The sequence below is a fragment of the Pipistrellus kuhlii genome, unplaced genomic scaffold (genome assembly GCF_014108245.1).
Source record: "Pipistrellus kuhlii isolate mPipKuh1 unplaced genomic scaffold, mPipKuh1.p scaffold_m20_p_2, whole genome shotgun sequence".
Classification (NCBI taxonomy): domain Eukaryota; kingdom Metazoa; phylum Chordata; class Mammalia; order Chiroptera; family Vespertilionidae; genus Pipistrellus; species Pipistrellus kuhlii.
Genome location: NW_023425515.1, coordinates 68,039,758 through 68,058,356, shown reverse-complemented (window position 1 = coordinate 68,058,356; position 18,599 = coordinate 68,039,758).

Below are 18,599 nucleotides of genomic sequence, written 5' to 3'. Positions count from 1 at the left end.
CCTACAGGCTTGATCGCCCCCATCTTTCCTCCCTTGCAGGCTTGGTCTCTCCCAACTGTCCTCCCCTGCTGCCATCTTGTGGTGACTATCTTGTGTCCACATGAGGTCAGGATCTTTGATCACATGGGGGCAGCCATCTTGTGTGTTGGAGTGATGGTCAATCTGTATATTACTCTTTTATTAGATAGGATCAAGGCCTGGTGCCTGGGTGGGGGCCAACTGGTTTTCCCTGAAGGGTATCCCAGATCAGGGTGTGGGTCCCTTAGAGCATGAGGTGGCCCAGGCGAGGGGCCTGTGGTGATTTGCAGGCCAGCCATGGCCCCTGGTGACCCAAGCAGAGACCCTGATATCTGAGATTTATTTATCTTCTATTATTGAAACTTTGTAGCCTAAAGTGGAGGCCTGGGCCAGCCAGGGCAGATGGAAAACTTAGCTTCCTCCATCTTTGGGAGCAACTCTAGTCTCCTGCTCTCTCCAGCTCCATGGCTGCCATCATTTTTGTTGGGATTTATTTATCTTCTATCATTGAAACTTTGTAGCATTGAGTGGAGGCCTGGGCCAGCAAAGCAGGCAGAAAGCTTGGCTTCCTCCATTGCCAGGGAAACCCAAACCTCCCTCCATGGTCACAGCCACCTTGGTTGGGTTTATTGGCATATTTGCTCATGATTGGCTGGTGGGTATGACTTGTGGGTGTAGGGGTTGTATGGTCAATTTGCATATTACTCTTTTTTATTAGGTAGGATAATAACATTTATTATTCACATATTCAAAATATAATTTACCCAAAGGAACATAATAAACAGAATGAATAAGTAAATTTTGATATTTTCACACTATAACTATAGCAATAAGAACATATTGATAAATTTGAGAAACAGAAAGAGGCAAATATCAAATAGCACACACTGCATCATTTCATTTATGTAAAGTGCAAGAATAAAATAAAACAAATCTGTAATGTTAGAACTTGGAATAAGAATTACTTTTGGTGGGGGAGGGAGAGCTTGTTAATGGAAGAAGCATAAGGGCACTTCTGAGGTATTTGTAATATGCCCATGTTTTGTTTTTGTTATCTGGGTATGTGCAGTTTTCAAAAATACATTAGGGAGTTCATTTAAGAATCTTATGCATTACTGAACATAATTTATATTATAATATTTTTTTAAAACAAATGAAATAAAACCACTTGTTGACTGAAACCACTATTGTTGTTTTTAATAATAGGACATACTAGTTTGAAACATTTTAGGAGAAATGAGGCTCATTCAACAAACATCCACAAAGTGAAATCTTGATGAACTATTCTGTTTTCCAACCTTCTCCCTTAACTAGATTTATGATCTTTAACACATATTTTTAATCCACTGAACCCCTGGTACCTCCCCCTTATATTAATGATTTTTATAGTTACTGCTTTTGAAGTTCTCATTCAACTTTAGAATTCTATATTATTATTAATTTAGGAATTTAGTTGAATTGAAGTGAAAATAATCTTTCAACATTTGACTAAAAATAGGATACGTTTCCCTACACTAAAGACATTAATTCATTTCTTACTTTACTGTCATTGAAATATTGTTTTGTTTTTAGAAATAAGGTTAATTGGCCAAGACCGGTTTGGCTCAATGGATAGAGCATCGGCTTGGGGTTCAATTCCAGTCAAGGGCATGTACCTTGGTCAGGGGCATATCCCCAGTAGGGGGTGTGCAAGAGGCAGCTGATCGATGACTCTCTCTCATCAATGTTTCTAGCTTTCTATCTATCTCCCTTCCTCTCTGTACAAAATCAATAAAATATTTTTTTAAAAGAAATAAGGTTAATTGTAGAATAACCTTTTTTGTTATTAATTTTTACAAACTGATTATATATACTTCCAGATAAAATTTACTTATGTAAAAATAATTGGGATGACAAAGTTTTTTTTAATTAAATTAAGTAAAGAATGTTCACTTGCTAATAATATTAAAACTCAGCAAATACTTTTCTCATGTATATTTTTATGTGATAAGAAATCTTGAAACTGCCGAAACAGGTTTGGCTCAGTGGTAGAGCATCAGTCTGCAGACTGAAAGGTCCTGGGTTCGATTCTGGTCGGGGGCATGTACCTTGGTTGTGGGCACATCCCCGGTAGGGGGTGTGCAGGAGGCAGCTGGTCGATGTTTCTAGCTCTCTATCCCCCTCTCTTTCTTTTTGTAAAAAAATCAATAAAATATTTTAAAAAATCTTGAAACTATTACTAAAATACATGAAAGAAAGACAAATATTAATTAAACATATTCAGAACCATCCCTAAGGCCAGGTAAATAGAAAAGCATGCTGTGAGTTGTTAAGAATTATTAGAGCAACAGAAAGAGGACCAGTGGTGCTTTGAAGTCAATGATTGACACAGGTAAAACAAATAAAAATAAATGGTTGTTTTGAAGGGGCAGAGAACCAGAATATTTACAATCAATACAATCCCAAGAAAAATATAACGTAAACCATGCCAGTGTGCAGGCAAATATGAGAGTCCTCATGTTTACATAGTAAGTGATTTCTGTATCTAGCAAGAAATAGGAAATTATGACTCATGGGTTGATTCACATCAAAAGTCAAAATCAAATGGCTTTATTGAGCATTTTGCATTGTGCCCATGCAGCTATATTTTGCACAGAAACCTGCTGTAAAAATAATACCTATGTCAGAAAACAAGAAAAAGTAATAGAAGAACGATGAACTGAAGTCACCCTTAAGCAGTAGTTGCCTGAGGATATTGTCACATTTTCTTTCCAGAAATATTCATAGGATAAAATTTATGTTGGAACCATCCAGATTATTGTGTTGAAGACAAGTGGAGGAGAGAGTGTGAAATATATTGAATAGCTTTCTTGTTCTAAATGCAAGCAGAGGTTAGTGTTTTATACTTCCTTCGAGTGGTCATGCAGTAACCTTTTCAAACTTTATGACAAACAACCTCACAGTTGGGCAATAATGTTGCCATGTGAAAAATGCCAAAACACTTAAAACTCAAAGCCTATTTCTCATATTTTAAATCCTGATTTTTTTCTTGCCTTTTAACTTTAGTTTACATTTTTCATCTTTAGGCAGTTTTAAAAAAGGAGGAAATACAAATGTAAGTACTTATAATGGTTTAAACAACTATACACAATATTAAGACGTTTGAGATGAGGAGAGGAATTTACAGACTGGGAGATGTGCATATTTTAAAAAATATATTTTTTTAATTTATTCTTTTTAAAAATATATCTTATTGATTTTTTTACAGAGAGGAACAGAAAGGGATAGAGAGTAGAAACATCAATGAGAGAGAAACATCGAACAGCTGCCTCCTGCACACCTCCCACTGGGGATGTGCCCACAACCAAGGTACATGCCCTTGACCAGAATCCAACCTGGGGCCCTTCAGTCTGCAGGTCAACGCTCTATCTACTGAGTTAAACCAGCTAGGGCTTTAATTTTATTCTTGAAGCACACCATTTGTCCTTGGGATGATCATTTAAACTTTGTTTTTTAAAATTTATCTTTATTGTATAAAGTATTAAAGATGACCCGTTTGTTTTTCCCACTGACCCCTCCCACCCTGTACCATCCCCTCCCAGGCCTTCACCACACCGTTGTCTGTGTCCATGGGCTATGCTAATCACTCCCCACCCCCACTTCCCCTCTTAAATCTGTCAATCTGTTCCGTGCTTCTATGTTTCTTACATAATTTTATCACCATGCATTAGTTAAATGGTACTTAATAACAATCACAGAAATTATAGGAAGAATAAATATTGAATGGTATAAAAGTTGGTGGAAAATGTTTTGTTTGAATAACAGTCACAATACTAGGGAACTGTTTTAATGAATACAACTTAGACCAAAATTAATATTTTATATTCACTTGTGACATATTAAGACAGTAAGCCTATTCAATATTTCTTTTAAAGATCAATAAATGAACACATATCTTTTGTTAGTGATCCTTATATTCTCTTATGATTTGTAGCCAAGGTTATTAAAAATAGCTTTTACTATACAAGGAGGAAAAAAGTCAGTCATACTCCGTTCATTATTCCAGCGAGCCATGTGCAGATTCCATTGTGCTAAAGAGGCTATACAGGAGCCAAATGTCCACTGGCCCAGGCCCTTAGTCTGGTATTATGCTGACATGAATGGTAGTCTACAGTAATGATTAACTATTTAATGCTGCAAGATATTACATTACCTTTGGTTCAAAAGCAATTGATTAGAACTTAGAAAGGCATGAAAACAGTTTTAACAGACAATTTAAATGAATACTTTTACCTGTATATGAGTTTGTGTCCCTTCATCTATTGTTAACAAACATTCGCTAAGCCCTTTCAAAATGTCCAGCCCCTATTTTTCTGGTGCTTAGAGTCACTAGCAAATATATTAGACAAATATTTTTCTGTTTTAGTTTTACATCCTAAAAAGAAGACATAAAGAAATAAAATAAAATTTTACACTACATTGACTGTTGATAGATGTTATGTTTTTGGTTTTTTTTGTTTTTTAAAAAAAGATAGAAAAGTTAAAGAGAAAGGGAAGCACAAAGTGTTCCAGGGAAGAGGGGGAAGTTGCAATTTTAAGCAAGGTAGTGGAGATAGCCTCAGTGGCAACGTATCTTTGAGCGGACTTCATGTAGGCCAAGGAGTTACCAATGCAGATACCTGAGAAGGAAATGTTCTATAAGAGTTAACTGCCAATATAAAAGCCCTAAAATGTAAGCATGCCTGTTGTATTCAAGGTAAATCAGCCAGTGAGCTGAAGAGAGGGGCAGAAGGCACAAGATGAAGTGTTTGGGAGCTTGTCTATGAAGAACCGAGTAAAGTATTGTGATAGTTAATTTTATGTGTCAATTTGACTGGGTGTTGAGGTACCCAGATATTTGATTAACATTATTTCCAGATGAGATTAGCATTTGAAATTTGAATCAGTAGTGAGTAAAGCAGATTGCTCTCCCCAACATGAGTGGGCCTCATTTCATCTGCTGTGGATCTATCTGAATAGAAAGAAGGAAGAGGAAGGGAGAATTCCTTCTCTCCGCCCTCAGCCTGGAACCTAAACCATTGGCTCTCTTGTTTGCAGACCTCCAAACGTGGACTAGAACTTCACCATCAGCTTGCAGATGGCAGGTTATAGAATATTTCAGCCTCCATAATCACAAGAGCTAATTCCTTATAATAAGATAAATATATCTTTATAATATATGATAAATATAACTTTACACACACACACACACACACACACACACACACACACACACACACTGATTCTATTTCTCAGAAGAACTCTAATACAAGCATTGCAAGAACATTAACTTTTATTCTCAGAAAAATGGGAAACACTGCAGAGTTTTGAGCCACCGTAAATCTTTGACGGGTTATTTTTGGAAAAAATTTATAGAAAAGCAATGTAATGATTGATACTAGATATGCCAGTAATTTGGTATAAGGAGATACTAAGAAAAATGATGAGAAGTGGTAGGTTTCTTGACATATCACAGATCAAAGAACCTCCTTGTGAAATGGATATGAGAGGCCAAAATCGGTTTGGCTCAGTGGTAGAGCGTCGGTCTGCGGACTGAAAGGTCCCGGGTTCGATTCTAGTCAAGGGCATGTACATTGGTTGCAGGCACATCCCCGGTGGGGGGTGTGCAGGAGGCAGCCGATCTATGTTTCTCTCCTTGACGTTTCTAGTTCTCTATCCGTCTCTCCTTCTCTCTGTAAAAAAATCAATAAAATATATTTTTTAAAAAAAGAAGAAAAAGAAATGGATATGAGGGAAGAAAGGCAGTAGTCAAGAATTACACCAAGTTTTTGACCTCAGTAATCGCAAGAATGCAATCACCATTACCTCAGATAGAGAAGGCAGTGGTTGGAGCAAAACCACACTAACTAGCATCTTTCAAATTTCTATGAGTAATATGATTAAGATTGAGAAAAGGGACCCTACAGAAACCGGTTTGGCTCAGTGGTAGAGCGTCTGTCTGCAGACTGAAAGGTCCCAGGTTGGATTCCGTTCAAGGGCATGTACATTGGTTGTGGGCACATCCCCGGTAGGGGGTGTGCAAGAGGCAGCTGTTCGATGTTTCTCTCTCATTGATGTTTCTAGCTCTCTATCTCTCTCCCTTCCTCTCTGTAAGAAAATCAATAAAATATATATTTTTTTTTTAAAAAAAGAGAGCGATAACTTCATTTTTAAAAAAAAGAAAAAAGAAAAGGGACCCTGAATTATCACTAGACTTCCAAATAATGTCATAGTTCAAAGGCATTTACTTTTAATTTATTCCTACACAAATGATTTTATTGCAAAGAAAATAAAAGAGAAAAAACTAAAGGAAGATAAGGACATGGATACCATTTTAGTTTTCAGAATAAGCAGGAAATAACATAGTTATGATTCTATCACAACAAGCAAAAAAGCAAATTTATTTTGGAACAGTGGTTTTCATATTGCTTTGTAGAACCCCATGTTTCTCACAGATCAGGGTGTACCAGTGAAGAAATCAGGCAGGATATAACTTCGCTTTTATTGCTGTTTTTTTTCAGCAATTTCAAAATATATTAGCATTCTATAATTGAATGTATATAGCAAAAAAGATTACTGCTATATTTTTTGAACTCTGAAAACTACTGTTATAGAGGAAGACCTCTGATTTTATTTCTTTATTAAAAATGTGAACTTATTTACTTTCTCTGATATTATCATAGATTTTGAATTCAAAGTAAAGTGGGTATAAAAGGTTGGTAAGAAGAAATGCATGCATAAATATGAAATATTCATGATACTATATTTGAATACTTAAGTTATGATGAAAGATGTCCAAAATCCAGCAAGAATTATTTCTCTGATCTTAAAGGAGAAATAACAATGTGTCAATATTGTGAAATATGATTGCCATTGTGTTGTTTTTAACTTGTGTATAAAGTATTTGAATTTAAAACTTCCCAACTAAAAACTTTGAATTTTTTTCTAATTATACGCGGTGTTTGCTTCTTAGGAAACAACTATTATTATAGAAAATGTAAATAGATGCAGAAAGTCCAATTGCTTCACAGACATGAATTTTTCATTTCTACAATAAATGAGATAAATTTTATTTTTTAAAAAGGGTATCCCTGCCAAAGGAAACAATGCCAAAAATTGATTAAGAGTATTATAAAATATTATAACTAATTATTACACTTTCAAATTACCTAAAGCTCATATTATTCACATGGTTTATTTTGAAACAAAAGTAAAGAAGCATCCACAATAAAACAGCTCCAATAAATGCTATTTGTCTTTTTATATCCTATTCTGGTGACTTACATTACTTCACTCAAATGAAATACTAAGTAATCACAAAACAATTATTAAAGGTGGTCTGTTGACTTGGAACTGAGGCAAAAAAAAATTGTTTCAGTCCAACTAAAATTTAACTCAGCTACAATAGCATTATTCTCTTTGGAATGCATTACTATAGCTCCAATACACATCTATGCTAATAAAGAGCTAATATGCTAATGGAGGGGACACTGTAATGGCTAAAGACCAGGTCATTAGCATATTAGCCAGGGCATTGCTCCAGAGACTGGGCAGAAGTGGGGAGGTGCCTGGGGAGAGCAGGGGTGAGAGCTTAGTGCCTCCCCTCACCAGTCCTTTGCCACCCACCGTTAGCACTCTGAGTGCCCTGCAGCCCACTTGCCAGGGGTAGGAACCTAGCACAGCAGGCAGGAGGCTTCCACTCTCTTCTGTTGCCATGGTGGGGTGGAGCTGCTAACTGCTCCTGAGACTGGGCAGAAGTGAGGAGGTGCCCAGCGAAGGCAAGACTAGCCTGAAGTGACTTGAGGGACTGAGGATGGAGCTTGAAGCAGCAAGAGGCCAGAAGGTTTGGGGGCTGGGCCAGGCACATGAGCTCTGCATGGACAGGTTTGGGTGTCAAGGCAGGGCCCCAGGTGGGTAGGTGACACCACTCAAATTCGCCTGCTGGGCTCCTAGATTTTTTTTATATTAGAAATATCCTCTTCTTTTACATAAAAACAAAATGAAATTACCATATTGTGTCAACAGTTGTATTTTATATGTTGGTTATTTTGACAGCAACAATAGTTATCTGCATAGTTCTTTATACTTTAATGAAAGTTTGTCTTCTGAAAATCCTCATTGTTCCAATATTTATCAGATAAAAATTTGAACTTATTTAAATTTTACTCATATCATAAATTCTAATTTCACATGCCAGCAAAGTGTTTAAGAGAACTCTCTAGAGTAGGGGTGTCGAACTCAATCAGAGAAGGGGCCAAAATCTAAAATCCAGCCTAAATCGCAGGCCGAATGGTTTACTGAACAGTCATAAACTGTCATTGTGATGGAAACACAGTGGAGTGCAGTGATGACAGTGCAGTGTGGGCCACATTGCAAAGCCTGGCAGGATGGATTTGGCCCGCGGGCCTTGTGTTTGACACATGTGCTCTAGAGAATAATTTATTTTAGTAATTAAGAACAAAAGTTCGCCAAAACTGGTTTGGCTCAGTGGTAGAGCGTCGGTCTGCAGACTGAAAGGTCCCAGGTTCGATTCCGGTCAAGGGCATGTACATTGGTTGTGGGCACATACCCCTGGAGGGGATGTGCAAGAGGCCAATGCTTCTCTCTCGTAAATGTTTCTATTGTAGCTCTCTATCTCTCTCCCTTCCTCCTCTCTGTAAAATATCAATAAAATATATTTTAAAAAAAGAACAAAAGTTTTTACAATTATCTACACTAATAAAAGAGAAAGACGCAAATTGACTGTACCTTCATGACAGCCACTAGCCAATCAGGAGTGAGTATGCAAATTAACCCAACAAAGATGGAAGGTTAATTTACATACACAGGTGCTGAGCAGCTGGGGTCTGGTGAGATGTTTGTGTCATCACCATGGAAACAACACAGGTGTACCACACCGCCCAACAGCTCTGGGCAGTGTGGGAAGGTGGAAAAGCAGCTCTGACCCGAGCAAAGGTGGTGCTGGCAGCCAGAGGACAGAAGACTCATTCTTGCACAAAATCATGCATTGGGTCTTTTGTTTTCCATAAGCTCATTGTTCAAGTTACTAATAAAAAGTAAAATGACCTCCTGTCCATTGTAATTTCATATTATGAATTATAATCATATTTTTTTCAAGAAATTTTCATGTCATTTTACATGCTATGTTATAGTCATGGGCCACTTAACAAAAATATTTTATTGTAGGAACATCATAGAGTGCATTTACATAAACCTATCTGGTACAGCCTACTACATGACTAGGCTATATGGTATGACCTATTAGTCCTATAAAACAAGCTTATACAGCATGTTACTGTACAAAACCACACAATATTAGATTAAGCATAAGAGAAAATTATGAATTCATACAACATCAGATGTATGAGGCTGCTGCCAGTATAATAGGACATACTATTTATAGCAATTTTTTTTATTAGTAAAAAGAGGATACTAAAATAATGATAAAAAGTAAACTATAGTAAACAATAAACAGTAACAAAGTCATTGTTGTCATCAAGCATAACTGTCAGCACAGTAGGTTTGTTTACACTAACATCACCACAAACACATGAGTAATGTGTTTCACTGCAAACAGGCATTGCAATTGTGATAACCAACATCACTAGGCAATAGGAAATTTTCTGCTCCATTGTCAACAAGCAGCAGCACTGTTGTGTATGTGGTTGGTTGTTGACTGAAACATCATTATATGGAGCATGAATGTATTATGATTATTTCACCAATGATAATGCCTTGATTTTTTTTTAATTTGCTATATGGTAGCATTTTAAACTTTATAAAATGGATTTCAACAGTATAATCTATATATGCTGTGGCAGCCAACTAGCTTGATCAGGGCTGGGTCAGCTTGGCTGGCAGAAATTTGGGGTCCAGAGCTTGGTCTTGGTCTTGGTCTCTACCAGCTGCACAGGCAACCCTCTCCCAAGATCAGGGCACCGGAGTCAGGGATGTGGTGGGGAGGCTTTCCTGGTGGCCACATCAGTACTTGAGAGATGCACAGCACCCAGGCATCTGGCCCTCTTTGGGGGCAGCTGCACACACAAACGAGGAAGTGTGAGGCCTGACCTGAACTCTTACTCCTCCCACTGGGCCCAGCTGCACCAGCAGGTGGGCCATGATATGCAATGAGGCACTGGAGCACAGGCTAGAGGGAAAGCAAGCCAGGAAGGCAAGGCCCTAGTCAGAGCCCAGAGTGGTGTGTGTAGGGGGGCGTGGCAGGAGGGCAAGCTGAAAACCTGGTGGAGTGGGTGGGGCCACAACCTCATACCTTTTGGCCCTTGGCCTTGGAATTCAGAGGTCAGTCCTGCTTTAAGAGAGCGGACGTGGCGGGAAGTAGCAAGGCCACAGGAGTGAAGGGAAATGTGGTGGCCATCTTTGGGAAACACAGCTGCCATAGTCTTCAGGATGAATGATAATCTTTGGTCTCCATGCTCATAATAGAAGCTGAGACTTAAGGAAGGGAGCCTTCAGCAACACCTCACCCACTTCTCAGACCTCACCCTGTGCAGCATTTTTTCATTGCAAGTAGAAGGTCCAAAATGTTTTAGATTTTTGCTATTTTAGGCAGGAAATAATTTAGCACAGGGAATTGGTGCTTGAGAAATCATTGGAAAGCTGGAGGAGTGAGTATTAGGCTGAGCCCCAAGGAAAAACACCCTCCTCAGTGGGAGAAGCTGCCCCTCAGGCATAACTGAATTCTAGGACACTCTGACACAGCTGTGACCAAGGGATCAAGAAATTGCTGCCCCACCAGCTGCACAAATTTATTCACCAGGACTCTAGTTATATATAAGTTGTGGATCAGTTGCCAGTCAGGGAACATGCCCAGGTTACAGGTTTAATACCCAGTCCAGTGAGGACAGGAAACAATGGAACAATTTTTGTCTCTCTCTCTCTCTCTTCTTCTCTCTGAGATCAATTAAAATGAATGGTAAATAAGTAATGTTCTATAAGCTACTGTTGATTAAAGAGCAATGAGAAATTAAATGATCTCTATTTGGAGGTGGTGTATGGGACAATGCTAGGCTGGTATCCTGATCCCAAATTCTAGCCTCCAGGACTGGAAGAAAAATACATTTCTGTTGTTTAAGCCACTCAAATTTATAATATATTCTTATGGCTGTCTGAGCTGACTAATCCTATATAATAAAAGCCCAGTTACTGAATGGCAGAATGACTGGGACAACAGGAACAACCACAACCCCTCACCCTGGCCAGACTCACCCTCAAATGACCCCCATCAGGGCAGGCTGATTAGACTCCACCAGTGCACAAATTCACCCACCAGGCCTCTAGTTACATAGAAATTATTTACCAAAGGTAAAAGATTGCATCACATATTATTAACATTCATATGTAATCAATAATCTTTTCATGTGTGTTGAGATAAAAAGAATAATTAAGAGTTTGAAGATGGAATAGTGAAATTCACCATTAAATATTAGCAGCTACTGTTGATTAAAGAGCAATGAGAAATTAAATAATCTCTATTTGGAGGTGGTATTGAACAAAGAATTGAGTCAAGTGATAAAATAGATGGACTAAAATATATGGATTAGCTAATGGCCAGGCATATTCCAGGATCTTGTCTACTTCATAACATATGGTCAGATGATCCATTTGTTGTACAATTTGTTTTACAATTGTATTAAACAATTTGGGGTTTATTTTAATGTGTGACAAAAATTTATGAAATTATTTTAAGAAAGGTTATGGAATTAATATTTTTTGTTTTAAAATGGTCATGTAATACACAGCATGGTGACTATAACTAACAATACTATACTATGATTTGCAAAGTGCATAGAGCAGATCTTAAAAGTTATTACAGGAATAAAAACACTGAAACTATGTGAAGTGATGTATGTTAACTAAACCTATTTTGGTAATCATTTTGTGATATATACATGATATTGTAAACTAATACTATTTTATATGTAAATTGTATCTCAATAAAACTGGAAAAAAATGATCATTCTGTGTTTGTAAAGATAATGTAAGAATTTAGGGAAAACTGAGGTTAGCAAAGAAGTTGAATACTATTCCATGTGGTCATAATGAGATGTTGGTATAAATAATATACAATATATGTATATTAATCACTGCTGATGTAGGCATATTCTGTAAAGCATATATGATCTAAAAATGCAAATATGTGACAAAACACAAAGGTGACATATTCTTTTTTTGTATGTACATTTATACATGCATTAAACATTAAATGTAAAGATGTAAATAGGGGACTTCTCATCACAACTATATAGTACTAAACAGAATAGTTGAAACCTCCCACAACCAAATCAAAAGTACAACTAAACTACAGAATAACCATCATTCAGAACCACCTGAAATCTAGCTGAATGGAAGCCCTACTATTAGAGATTCAAAGACGTGTAAAAAGCCATATCAAGACCTGTAGGTAGATGCAGAATTGGCTTGCCCCACATTCGTGTGTGGTGGTTTATAATCAGAAGAGGTATCTGAGCTTCAAACATCCCCCTAAGGAGCAAGGGATCCCAACCCCACACCAGACATCCAACCCAGAGTTCCAGTGCCAGCAAGTGAAGTCCCCATAACTTTGCAGTAAAAAACAGTGGGGAGTGTTGCTGAATGAGACAGAAGGCTGCTAGAGTTTCAGACAATTCATCCTAAAAGAGCAATGCATGGACTTACTTGAAGTCACTCCCTCTGAGCTCTGGTGCTGAGGCAGCAACATGAAAGGATCCAGGGACATACAGGGAAGAAATTAATTGTTTGGTACTGGGGGATTAGTGGGGCTGGTGGCACAATGTTATTCCAGATAAAGGTGTTGGTAGAGTCCATGGTTCCTTTTCTGTGGTGCCTTCCCCCACAGAGCAGACAGGCAGGTGCCATATCTGAGACTCCATCAAGCTGACTCACAGTTTTTCACCCTGCCCTAATGATTCAGTAAGGCGCCACAACACCCAACTTGCAGGCCCATCCAAGCCATTTCAAGTGGCTTTTCCATACAACTGGCCTCTGTCTCATGCTTCATACTTTCCTAAAATCTCTCAAACAAGCAGCACCTGGCTTCTGCATACCCCATATATATTTAATAAATGCCACAAGCCTGACACCAGTGGCAGCCCACCTTGGTTCACACTGTGGTCTCTCCAAGACACCTCTAAAACCAAAACAAGTAGCAGCCATCTGTAGATCATTCTGTATACCAAGTAGCTCCAGGCAGGGCACAGCTGGTGGCTGACTTTGCATCTCTTGAAAGACCCCAGAGCCAGTACACCCAGTGGACAGCTTCAGGCCACACCAGATTAGCCCTATCTCTTCTCATGAGGCAGGCTGGGTGAGTACCAAAGTTCCATTGAAGCATGTCCTACTTCATAGGGTGAACTCTTGCACAGCATCTTCCTAGCCATAGTTGCAGCTAGTCCTCACAGCCAATTGGCCTTAGAATTATTCCTTTCCAGTTATACCAATAGCTATCAAGGCTCAACTACAATGGAAAAGTGCACATAGTCCACCCAGGATTGCACCTGTAGTACCCAGCTCAGGTGACTGGAGAGGCTGCATCACTGGGCCTTATAGGAAACCTACTACACAAGGCCACTCTACCAAATCCAGAATATATAGCAGCTCTACCTAATACATAGAAATGAGCAATCAAAATGCAGATCCTAAATGAATGAACAAGAGTCTCCAGAAAAATAAATAAATTAATTTGAGGCAAGCAAACTATCTGCTAGATTTCAAAACAATGTTAATAGGGGCAATCAAGAACTTAGTGAGAAAAATCAAGGAATTTGATGAGAACTTAACATTAAATAGGATATAGAGGCCATAAAAAAGAACAGTCAGAAATGAAGGATATACTAAGTGAAATGATCAACAGTGGAACAGATGACACTAAAAATCAAATCAGTGATTTGGAATATACGAAAGCAAACAAACAAACAAACAAACAAACAAACAAAAAGCACCCAATCAGAATAGTAAAAAGAAAAGAAATAAAAAGATAGTGTATCAAGCCTCTGGGAGAACTTCAAGACTATCAACATTTTTATTGTGGAGATGCCAAAAGAAAGAAAGCAAGAAAGTGAAAAACTATTTGAAATAAATGACAGCAAACCTTTCTAACCTGATGAAGGAAATAGACATACAAGCCCAGCAAGCACAGAGTCCCAAATAAGATTAACTCAAAGAGGACTATACCAAGACATATCATAATTAAAATCCAATAGGTTAAAGACAAAGAGAGAATTATAAAAGCAGCAAGAGAATTCCCATAAATCTGTCAACTGATTTTTCAAAATAAAATTTTCATTCCAGAAGGGAGAGACAAGAAATATTGTTATGAAAAGCAAAGACTTAACCAAGATTATTCTACCCAGAAAAGGTATTATTTTAAATTGAAGAACACATAAAGAGCTACCCAGACAAAGAAAAACTAAAGGCATTTCTCACCATTAAACCAGTATTACCTGAGATGTTAAATGGTTTTCTTTAAAAATGAGAAGAAAAGACAAAAATATATAAAAAATGTGAACAATAAAATGGCAATAACCCAGCTGGCATGGCTCAGTAGTTCAGTGTCACAGTTTGATTCCTGGTCAGGGCACATTCCTAAATTATGGGCATGATCCCCAGTATGTGGCACATTCTCATTCTCTCTCTCTCTCTCTCTCTCTCTCTCTCTCTCTCTCTCTCTCTCTCTCTCTCTCCCTCTTTCTTCCTCTCTGAAATCAATAAAAATATATTAAAAATAAAATAAAATAAATGGCAATAAGTAAGGTAGAAGGGGAGTTGGGAAGATGGGTGAAAAAGGTGAAGAGATTTAGAAATACAAATTGATAGTTACAGAATAGTCATGGGGATATGAAGTATGGAAGAGATTAACCAAAGAACACATGAAAATATGCATAGCCCATGTACACAGACAACAATATGATGAAAATAGATTGTAGGGATACAGGGAGGAAGAGGGGCTGGGTGGAGATAGGCAAAGAGGAGGAAATGGGGGACATCTGTCATAGTGTCAACAATTTAATAAATAAAGTAAGCTAAAAGACGATTTTAAAAGATGTAAATATGGAAGAAAAGTAATTACATATTATTTTTTAAAGTCTTCTGATACTTGCCTTCAAGTAGAAAAATAATATTTCATAGTGGATGTTTTCGCTTTAGTGATGTTGGGCTAGATAAATTATTAGGTGATTCAGTATTTTATCTATAAGGAGTGTGCAATCACCTACATCTTCATAGTGAGTAAGAAACCAAAAAAAAAAAAAAAATGTATTCTTTGGAGTTAAACAAAAATGTTTTGTGCTTCTATTTAGGTGCAGTTAAGAGTGAGCATGTTGCCAAAACCAGTTTGGCTCAGTGGTAAATCGTTGGTCTGCGGACTGGAAGGTCCCAGGTTCGATTCTGGTCAGGGGCATGTGCGTTGGTTGCGGGCACATCCCCATAGGGGGTGTGCAGGAGGCAGCTGGTCGGTGTTTCTCTCTCATCAACGTTTCTGGCTCTCTATCTCTCTCCCTTCTTCTCTGTAAAAAATCAATAAAATATATTATAAGAAAAAAAAAGAGTGAGCATGTTTATTTTTCTAGGCCTCATCTGTAAATTGGTATGAAAATAAATTTCTTATATTATTGTTGTGTGAATGAAATAACATAAATATATGCAAAGTACCTGCCAAATAATAGGCACTTAATAAACACACAGTACTTAGCAAGGATTAAGCATTCAATAAATGTTGATTTCCTTCTTCTTCTGCAGGATTAAAAAAGAACAGTTTAGTCTTCTAGGAAGAATGAGAAACAAAGTCTTTGGTACTGAAAAGACCCAAGAATTAAAATTTCAAAAGAAAAAGGGACAATATCTTTAAGGGAGTATCCTGGGTGGTTAGTGAAATGTTTAGAAAACTGGGTAGCCTGGAAAATATGTTGATTCTAACATCAGTAAGTGTTTTTCTATATATCACGTGTGGTGCCAAGCAAATTTTGCCACAATAAATATGATATAAAGGAAAATTTTACAATTTTATAAAAAGAGTGATAGAAAGAACAATAAACAGTTGCAAGACTGACAGCAAAACTAAAAACAAACAAACAAACAAATTATATTTTATGTACAATAGAGATACATGGATTTACATTTCTGAATCAAAACTTTTCTCCCATCAACATAGAACTGACAATTGGGCAATTGGGGGTGAGAAGAAGGAGAGGGACTCTAAGAACTTCTAGAAAAGCATCCTCAGTTATGGGAATAGGTTTGGATGAGGCAAAGGACAAAGAGCAGCAGCAGCTTTGGATCCTGGATGATAGAGAAAAGCAACAATAGGTTACTGGTACCCAAGGAGAGTGACTACATCTTCAGCACACATAAAATGAAGAAATGAAAGTTTTAATATTTGAAAGCCCAGTGTTTTATGTGGAACAAGGCTTCAGACCCATGAGATATTCATTGACATTTCTGTGATTCACTTGCTTTTTCAAAGGAGTGACAATAGATAATGAATTCCCAGTGATGCTTAGAGATAAACTGATGACTAAAATGACTTTAATACTTACCAGCCTGAATAGACAAAAGATCCTTTCCTGTTTTTCTGAAAGTATCATGAAGTTGGGGAGAGATCACTTTGATTAGAATATTGGCAATCACATTACTTAATACTTATGTTTCCTACTGTGTCTATAAAATGGAAGTAATAAGACAGTTATATTTTAAATAAATTATTATGTGTGAGGCACATATTAATGCTCTTTAAACTTAGTGGTTATTATCTTTATTATGATTATAGTTATTGTTTATTATAATTATAACTCAATTGAGAAGAGCTTTTCATTTTAAATGATAACTCTGATCTTTGACCTTACATACTGTTTATTATCAGTAATTTCTAGTTGGCTGCTTTGCAGATTTCCTTTTCTCATAATGAAGGAAAATATACATTAAATTATCATGCCATTTGAATGAAAATACTTTTATCCTTGCAATTCTTATGTTATAATCATTCAAAGTACCTGAAATAGTGATACAAAACTATCATTAAGGGTGATGAACTACAGATTATTCATAATTGAATATATATTGCATTAACTGATTATCTTCCTGAAATATGAGTAATTTTTGCTTTGTTAATAAGAATCATTTGGGTCATTTGTGTGCAAATGATGCATTACTTATATAAAATATAACATTACAGCTATTTAACTCTCTATAAATTATCTTTGTCCTAGGTGAACACATAGATATAGACTCTTGCAATTCATATCAATAAAATCTATACATATAATTTTACCTAGATAGTATTTTATTAATAAATTGTAGTTTGTTGTGTGTGCTGCTTTGAGGTAAGTAAAATATTTCAAACACAGTCACTTTTTCAGGATACAATATTGAAAGATCACAGGAAACCTAACATAACTATTCAGATAACGGTACACAGAATAATTTTAATTGTGGGTTACTCCATCATGAATGTTCTTTAATAATAAAAATACTTTCAATTAGATTTAAATCTTTCAAATTTATAATTATTTTATATTGCAATAGTTTTAGATTTTCCTTCCACAATTTGTTTTATTATATTGACCATCAGCTAATGTAAATGTATGGGAAGACTCAAGTATTAATTTCTTAGTCTTCTTTTCTTATTAAAATATTTCATGTATATGGCACAAATTGATTGTCCTTAAATATGACACAGTCTATATTCTACCAGACACTCATTGTGATTAATAATAACTCTCCATGAAGGTTCATTAGTAGACAGTGTAATTTCTATAAAGTGAAAATAAAAAGTAGGTTCTAGAATGCCATTTCTAGATTGTATAACAATCTGTCTTCTCTACAGAAAGAATCATATAGGCTATACATGGTAGATATTGGCTAAAATAAATTCAATGATGAGAATGATGGATATTGTCAATGGCTTTTCCTCTGATGTGACTTTAGGTTCTGATAAGAAATCAAAATCATAGTACTTAAAATACCTTTTCTATGAGAGATGGAAATGTTTGTCATTTTCATCCCATTCTCATATCTCTTTCTTTGTTTTGTGAGTTTTTTTTTTAATTAAATTTATTGGTGTGACATTGATTAAGGAAATTATATAAAAGTATACAATTATATTCAAGGGTAAAATTCTATGATACATCATCTGTATATTGCATTTTGTGGCCACTAATCAAAGTCATATCTTCTTCCATTATCATATATTTGACCCCTTTGCCTTTACTAACCCCTCAGCACTTGCTTTCCCTCTGGTAACCACTGTGTTCTTGTCTGTGTCTATGAGTTTGTTCGTTTGTGTTTTTTTTTAATTTTTTAAAATACATTTTATTGATTTTACACAGAGAGGAATTGAGAGGGACAGAGAGTTAGAAATGTCGATGAGAGAGAAACATCGACCAGCTACCTCTTGCACACCCCCTACTGGGGATGTGCCCGCAACCAAGGTACATGCCCTTGACCAGAATAGAACCCAGGACCTTTCAGTCCGCAGGCCAACACTCTATCCACTGAGTCAAACTGGTCCCGGCTATGAGTTTTGTTTGTTCATTTTTCTTTCTTAGAGAACA